The sequence below is a fragment of the Osmerus mordax genome, chromosome 14 (assembly GCF_038355195.1).
Source record: "Osmerus mordax isolate fOsmMor3 chromosome 14, fOsmMor3.pri, whole genome shotgun sequence".
In the NCBI taxonomy this organism is placed as follows: domain Eukaryota; kingdom Metazoa; phylum Chordata; class Actinopteri; order Osmeriformes; family Osmeridae; genus Osmerus; species Osmerus mordax.
In genome coordinates, this window is record NC_090063.1 from 111312 (window position 1) to 119860 (window position 8549).

General features: G+C 42.2%; 1 long non-coding RNA gene across 1 annotated transcript; it reads left to right on the plus strand.

The window, feature by feature from the left end:
- The first annotated feature begins 7309 nt into the window (after window positions 1–7309).
- LOC136955942 (uncharacterized) lies at window positions 7310–8310 on the plus strand. The gene is made up of 3 exons (XR_010878202.1): window positions 7310–7436; window positions 7766–7852; window positions 8230–8310. It is a non-coding gene; the product is annotated as an uncharacterized lncRNA (long non-coding RNA).
- Window positions 8311–8549: the final 239 nt, after the last annotated feature.

Sequence of the window (8549 nt, forward strand, 5' to 3'; positions counted from 1 at the left end):
CACCTCCCACCCTCACTCTTATTCCTCCCCCTTAACTACACCTGCTTTCCTTCCCTCTTTGGTTTCTCTCTCCCTCCCCTCCTTTCTTCTCCCTCCTGCCTAAACCCAACCTTCCCCCCTTTTTTCCCCCCTCTTCCCCTCCCCCTTTTGTTAGTATTCCCTTTCCCACTTCCCTGACCCTAATCACAGCCCAACCTACCCCCCCTTCCCCTTTTCTTTGCCTAAACTCAACCTTCCCCTTTCTTTTTCCTTTCCTGCCTTTCTTCCCCCCCCCCCTTCCCTCCCCCTCCCTCCCTTGACCCCTCCTTCTTCTGCTCTTCCCCATCCCCCCACCATAACCTTTCCCCACCTGGTACCCTTCATTAATATAAGCACTTTTTAATATTCTTATCTGGAGCACTTTTTTCTACTGTGAATTTAATTTTGTCTTCCCCCTACCCTTATCTTCTTGTATGTTTTCTTACTCTTTTTCCTCCCCCCCCCCCCCCCCTTTTTTTTCTTCTTTAATCTTCTAATTTTTCACTATGGGTTTCTACATAAGTTTAGTCCCTGTGCCTGTGCACCCTGGGTAAAATAATAATTTTACCTAGTCATTCCCCTTACCTAACCCTAACCCTAAGGGGAGTAATAGCAAAGCTAACGCCTCAAACAGAAGTAGAAAAGGTTATCCTTTCTGTGGGCCTGGTGAACTGTTTAAAGGAGAACGTACCTGATACGTTACTAAAACAGATGCGACGACTTCTAACAGTGTGTGACACAGCATTTCCACATGCTACTATTTATGTAGCACAGATCCACTTCTCAGATAGGCTGAATGACAAACAAAAGAGCCTACTAAGGAGATTCAATGAGGATATTGTTAAACATTGTGAACACTTCCCTGTCTTGCAGACGCGCCACTTCTGTGTGATGCCAAAGGACCCGGTCCATTGGACTCCGGAAACTGTGGATCGAATTTTTAAACTTTGGCTTGAATTTTTAAACTAGACTGAGACGAGTGTGATGATACAGCTCCGACATCCAACATCATGAACCTCTCGAGGTCTTATAGACTGAATGAGGTTGAGAAAAAAGTGTTGGAACTGGGACTTACCTTTATTCCTACTCCGAGGCAGCCAGACCGCAGGGAATTACGCCGAGATCTCCATGTGTATCACAGGAGATTGAAGCTTTTAGATCATTTCAATTATGAAAATGAATATGTCCATACACCCTTCACGGACCCGTCTAGTTGGGTGCCAAACACAATTGAGACCCTTATCGAAAAAGATCTGGAAGCCTTAAGGGCCTTTAGACCGATGCCGGAACATACTTACAATTTGAGCATAGAGGAACTCCAAGCCATTAAGACTCTGGCAGACGACCCGGCTCTAGTAATCAAACCAGCAGATAAGGGATCACAAATTGTGATTATGGACAGGACACAGTATCTATTGGAAGCAGAGAGGCAATTGGCCAACAGACATCATTACACACCTTTATTACATTCAATGCAGCCCGAGACACAAATCATGATCCGATCCATCTTGTGTGATATGTTCCGGGATGACATAATAACATCAAAACAAATGACTTACCTGTTGGGGCCGGATGTTCCCAGGCCAAGAGTCTTCTACCTGCTTCCGAAGATACACAAGGCCCTGGACCAATGGACTGTCCCGGGCCGGGTTCCCTGTGGTCGACCAATAGTGACTGACTGTGGCTCAGTCGTCTAACATCGCTGAGTATCTGGACCTGCACATTAACCCTCTTTCACACAAACATGCTTCCTACATAAAGGATACGTATGATTTTGTGGAGAAAGTTGGGTTAATTTCAGTCTCAGCTGATGCGTTTTTGTTTTCTATTGACATCAACTCTTTATACACCAACATAGATACAACCTTGGGCCTACAGTCAATAAGAGCTGCTTTTAATAAATTTCCTGTTCCAGGAAGACCTGATGCGTATATTTTAGAACTGTTAAAGATGAGCCTTGACCGGAATGACTTTGAGTTTAACAACAAACACTACCTCCAGATCCATGGTACAGCGTTGGGCAAAAAATTTGCCCCAGCCTATGCCACCATCTGCCGTTGCTGTATTTGAGGTACCTTGATGACATCTTTGGTATCTGGGAGGGAGACATGGAGAGTTTTAAAGCATTCTTGGAAGTCTTAAACACACATCATCCGGCCATCAAAATAACACACAACATCCAGAGGGAAACATTGGAATTTCTAGACACACATGTATTCTTTTCATCTAGTTTGGGAGCAACAACAAAAACATTAGCCACTAAAGTTTTCTTTAAGGAAACAGATAGGCATGCGTTGCTCCACAAAAACAGCTACCATCCTAAGCATACATATAAGGGTCTGGTCAAATCACAATTGATCAGATTCCATCGCATTTGTACTCACCTTAGTGATGTGGAGGAGGCGACATCGGTCCTCTTTAAAGCCCTGAGGCCTCGGGGATATTCTTGGAGGTTCCTGAGGGGGATAAGGAGTGAAGTGAGGCGGGTGTTCCAAACAAATGAGAGATATGTAGTGCAAAATCATGAGAAGAAAATTATACCTGTGGTCACAACGTTCTCTCATCCTCTTGGACGTTTGGGTGGCCAGCTGAGACTCAACTTTGGACAGGCCCAGGAGACCCTGGAGGACCTGGGTGGTTTTAAATTGATCTCTGCATACAGGAGAAACAAAAATCTTAAAGATAAACTGGTACACTCGAGCCTGAATAAAAAAACTAAGGTATCCCTAACAGAACAACAACACTTCCAACAGGATGTCTATATTAGGAATAGATATTCTGGGAGGGGGGTACCTATAGGGAATAGCATTGATTTTAAAACTTACAACGTGGTCTATGCTATCAGATGCTCCGGTTGCCAGAAACTGTACATAGGAGAAACCAGATACTCCATGGAGATCCGTTTTAAACAGCACAGGTACCAGGTCAGGAGAGGAAACGAGGATACAGTCCTTTACCGGCACTTTGTAATGCATGGGGTAAACAACATGGGGATTGAGGGTCTGGAGAGCCATAAAGAGTGGACAAAAACTCAAAGACAGAAGGCTGAAAGGACCTGGATACACCTTTTAAAAACAATTGACCCGCTAGGGCTAAATGAAAAATATTAAAAATCCAAAAAGGCCCTGATTAAACATCAGGGAGTGTTGAAAAAAACTTACCTTGGTCTTCCTTGGGGGTACCTGTAGACACTACAGGTAGTTGGGATCTTCCACATGGCGGGTTTTCATATATATTAATATGTATATATGATTTCTGTTGTAATAATGATATTATGAATTATGATTTATTAAATTTTTGTTGGGTGCTTGTTGCCCCGCCATGTGGGGGATCCCAACTCCAAAAAATGCAGTTGCACTTACCTTTCTTGCTGCATTCAATGTCGAGGGATCCACCTGGGGAGAGAGAAAAGGGGTGAAACATCGGTTTCTTGCACCCTCATAGAGGACAAACTGTATGTTTCATAATTTTTCAAACACTTACCTTACAGACCTTCAAATCTCCTTCTTTTTTTCACATTCTCACAGGAACAATAGACCTCCACAGTCCAACACGGGGGGCTAGCGCCAGTGCAACTCCAACCCTGCAGGGGGTTGAGATCTGTCGCCTAACCCTAACCGGACAACAGTATGTCATCCCTGGGGGTTGTTAATACTGATAGACTCCTATTTGCCAATAGGGTCTGGCTGGAAAGAAGACAACAAGACATGGATATTCTGAACACAGGATATTGGAAGAAGACTTGGACACAAGATGTTGGATGAAGACTTGGACTCAAGATATTTTTATTCTGATGACCTTAGCAATGGGTAGTGTTAATGTCTTCGGACAACAGTATGTCATCCCTGGGGGTTGTTAATACTAATAGGCTCCTATTTGCCAATAGGGTCAGGTTGGAAAGAAGAAAACAAGACATGGACATAGGATCATCAGGAACAATACGTCCAAGAAGAATATCCTATGTGACAATTGGTAGTAGTAAAGTCTTCGGACAACTGTATCCCTGAGGGTTACTAATACTACTCCTATTGGTATATAGGTCTGGCAGTAGAAAGGGAGGAGCCTATAAAACAGACTCCTGCTCATTCAGTCATTTCAGGGGGTCGGAGTGAGTGGGGTTTCAGGTGCGCGTGCCTAAATGGGGTCTCACCTGTACTGTGGTCCCGTTGGGGTCCCACAGGGTGTTTCCTCGTTATTACTGCCACACCTAACTCTGCCGGGGCCTTGGCCCTACTTGCTCCTATTGCCCCCTTTCCATTTCCGCTCTTATTTACTATATTGCCTCAAGAAGATATTTTACAAGGTTTTGTTCACTCTATAATTTTTGTAAGATGGCCTGTGGCCTTACTCTCCTATTTTTGGATTTTTCACAACACTCTGGACAAGATTGAACAAGATTTTTCACAACACTCTGGACTGAAGTAAACAGGACTTCCTCATTCCAGTCTTCTACAGGATTTTTTCACTTTACAATTAATTTAGGATGGACTGTGGCTCTCCTAATTTTGGATTATTCACATTGTTCTGGACCGGGTCAAACAGATCTTCCTCACTATTCCCTGCTTTTCCTTCTCTGTCTCTGCCTTCCACCCCCTGGGATTGATTCCTTTGGGCTGGGCGGGAGAATTCGACTCAAGCCCTGTGGGCAGCAGTGTCATTCGCCCTGTGGGTGTCGACCCTGTATGAGTCACTGATTTAATTTCCCTCTCCTTCTCTTACCTAAACCCAACCCTCCTGCTCTCGATCCTGACCCCACCTGCACCCTATCCTAACCCCAACCCTAGGCCCCTGGTGGGTCTCTCTCTTTCTTGTCTTAAACCTAACCCTCCTGGCTTTCTCTTCTAACCCTAACCCTCTTTTACTCCTAGCACAGGTAAGTATTATTGTTGACATTCATGTTGTTTTATTGTTAAGTGACTTTTTATTGGTAAGTATTATTGTTGACATTCATGTTGTTTTATTGTTAAGTGACTTTTTATTGTAAAGACGCTTTGATTCAAGGCGGCTGTTTAATTAATAAATGTATATGTATTCCACTGGTATTTTCTTTATTATCCCCAGTTACACCTCAAGACTGCATTAGGATGGACTGTTTTTCTGTGGACCAGACTATTTTTCCAAATTTATATGTTGATTCACCAATTGGACTGGAAACACACACTGGGGATTTGATCAACCCTGGTGGGCCTGCCTATGGGGAGGGTGTCTAGTGTTTCGAAGGCCGAAACGCCCGATGATCCTAGGTATACTACTGATGATGTGGTTCCACAATTTAGATTCACATTTGGATTTATTTCTCACTTCTACTTGACTGACAGACGATAAGACAGCTGTACTTATGTTAGCAATGGGTAGTGTTAAAGTCTTCAGACAACAGTATGTCATCCCTGAGGGATGTTAATGCTGATAGGCTCCTACTTGCCAAAAAAGGTTAGGTCTTAAAGAAGAAGACCAGACAGTGACAGAAGACTTTGACACGGGATGTTGGATGAAGACTTGTACACAGGATATTGGAAGAAGACTTGGACGCGGGATTTTGGAGGAAAACTTGGACACGGGATGTTGGATGAAGACTTGAACACAGGATATTGGAAGAAGACTTGGACACAGGATGTTGGATGAAGACTTGAACACAGGTTATTGGAAGAAGACTTGGACACAAGATGTTGGATGAAGACTTGGACACAAGATATTTTTATTCTGATGACCTTAGCAATGGGTAGTGTTAATGTCTTCGGACAACAGTATGTCATCCCTGGGGGTTGTTAATACTGATAGGCTCCTATTTGCCAATAGGGTCTGGTTGGAAAGAAGACAACAAGACATGGATATTCTGAACACAGGATATGGGAAGAACACTTGGACACAAGATGTTGGATGAAGACTTGGACACAAGATATTTTTATTCGATGACCTTAGCAATGGGTAGTGTTAATGTCTTCGGACAACAGTATGTCATCCCTGGGGGTTGTTAATACTGATAGGCTCCTATTTGCCAATAGGGTCAGGTTGGAAAGAAGAAAACAAGACATGGACATAGGATCATCAGGAACAATACGTCCAAGAAGAATATCCTATGTGACAATTGGTAGTAGTAAAGTCTTCAGACAACTGTATCCCTGAGGGTTACTAATACTACTCCTATTGGTCAATAGGTCTGGCGGTAGAAAGGGAGGAGCATATAAAACAGACTCCTGCTCATTCATTTCAGGGGGTCGGAGTGAGTGGGGTTTCAGGTGTGCGTGCCTAAATGGGGTCTCACCTGTACTGTGGTCCTGTTGGGGTCCCACAGGGTGTTTCCTCGTTATTACTGCCACACCTAACCCTAACCCTATCAAATGTGTTGTAATTCCTACACCGTTCACCTGATTTGGATGTAAATACCCTGAAATTAAAGCTGAAAGTCTGCACTTAAAGCACATCTTGATTGTTTCATTTCAAATCCATTGTGGTGGTATACAGAGCCAAAATGATGAAAATTGTGTCAATGTCCAAATGTGTATGGACCTAACTGTATGTCTGTACAAAATCCACCAAGCTCTAATGTAAAGAAAGATGTTTGATTGCATGATGCATATTTATGTTACTATTGTCTCATTTATGCTAGGATCCTCCCAGTGTGACCCTCACTCCTCAAACAACTGGACCAATGGTGGAATGTGTCTACTGTGCAGAGATATTTAGCTTCTCTGAGATTCAAGGCCACATTGACTGTTGTGAGAAGAGAGACATATTTCTTGTCTATACATGAATCTACATGGTGTAAATTGTGAAGTCCTACAACATTTTATTTTCCTAAAACATCAGTTGACACAAAAAATGTTGTTTTGTTATTTTATTAGTGTCTCACACATTGAACTGTTATTGATGTTTTGGATTTCTTCAGTGTATTAACAATTTCCTGCTATCATTCCAAGAAAAAATTATTCAGATTCAACTGCTGAAGAAACCCTTGAGAATACCCCGTCAGGAAGCTCAGAAGAGACCCAGGCAGGAACCTCAGCTGCTGCTAGCTCATCAAGCAACCAAAATCCACTTGAAGAAAACCTAAGTAGTAGCTCTAAAGGTGCAACTGTCTTATTGTTTATAACCATATACAGTTAATGAATACAAGTTCTGATATTTATGTTGTCCTTACAAAATAGAAGGAACTTTTAGCTGCTGTCCTAAAAAGTCTAAAATCAACTCTTTTTCCTCACTTATAATTAATTGATTTTCAGAGTGGACAACAGAGCCTGATGTTTACAAGGCAGCCAACATGTTTTGCCGTCACTTGCTTAACAATGCTGAACTCAAGCCAGGGTTGGTTGCCAGAATTGATCTCGGATCCACTGAGGAAGATCGTGAAAGGGAGATTCTAACTTTCTACAAAAAAACAGGAATTGACTGGGCAAGCCCATTTTCTGTTATACTGACTGGTAGGTATCTTTCATTAAATGTGTTTTACTGCAAAATTTGTAACAAGAACAGTGATTACAACTTAAAACTGAAGTAAATCTTTTAACTAGCTGAATAGGCTTTATGCCCTGCTCCACTACTTCCTTAGATTAAAGCAGCTCCTTTATTTCCTGTCTTACATTACATGCCAAATGTATTAATCCAGATGTGCCTTACCACAGCAGTCACAATAACCATGATCAGGCACACCTTCAGGAAGTAGTTGAGCTGGGAATAACACCTATTGAAATTGACCCTTACATTATATACACATTCCTATGTGTCTACAGAGTAACTCCTTGTATTTCAGGTGATGCAGCTATTGGAGATGGTGTAAAACGACATTTCCTGTCTATGGTAATGGGAAAAATCCAGTTTGGTTTCGACCTTGACTTCGGTGAGTTTTAACAGTTTATTGTATTGTTTTGTTTGTAAAAAAAAGCATACAATTTTGCCTCGGACAGAAGTAGTGGGGTTGGATTAATTGGCTCTGACTAGGTGGCCCTAAAGCTCTTGTTGGATTTGGAAAGGTTGGTCACCAAAATTGATCTCAAATTGACAACTGAGGGCGCATTGTGTGTATTATTTAACTGAAAATTGTCTTCTCTCATGTCTGGTATTTTGACTCCCCATAATCTGTTTGTGTGACACTATGTAAATCATTATTAGAGCTAGATATTTCCTTGAACTGCGATTGAAAAACCTCAGGATAATGCTACTGTCTCACCAGAAATCAGCTTTTATTTATATATTATTATTTTTTTTGACTCTCAGAGAACACTACCAGAACTCTTCTGTTCAATGTGACAGGCGATCACAAGGTCCAATCCACTTCCAAAGCCCTGATAGATGGAGACCTTTTCCGAGTAGCTGGATGTGCCATAGGACATTCTTTTATTCATGGAGGTCCTCGATTCACTGGACTGAGTCCAGCAATGTTGCAGCTAATTGTTGGAAGTAACGAGGAGTCTGCTGCACTTGAGGTTGCTGACTGCCCTGATACAGATGTTGTTGATGTGGTGTCTGTAGTGAGTGTCACTTGAAGTTGTTTTATTGTCATGACACAAAACAAATTTAAATTCACTTGAATTGAT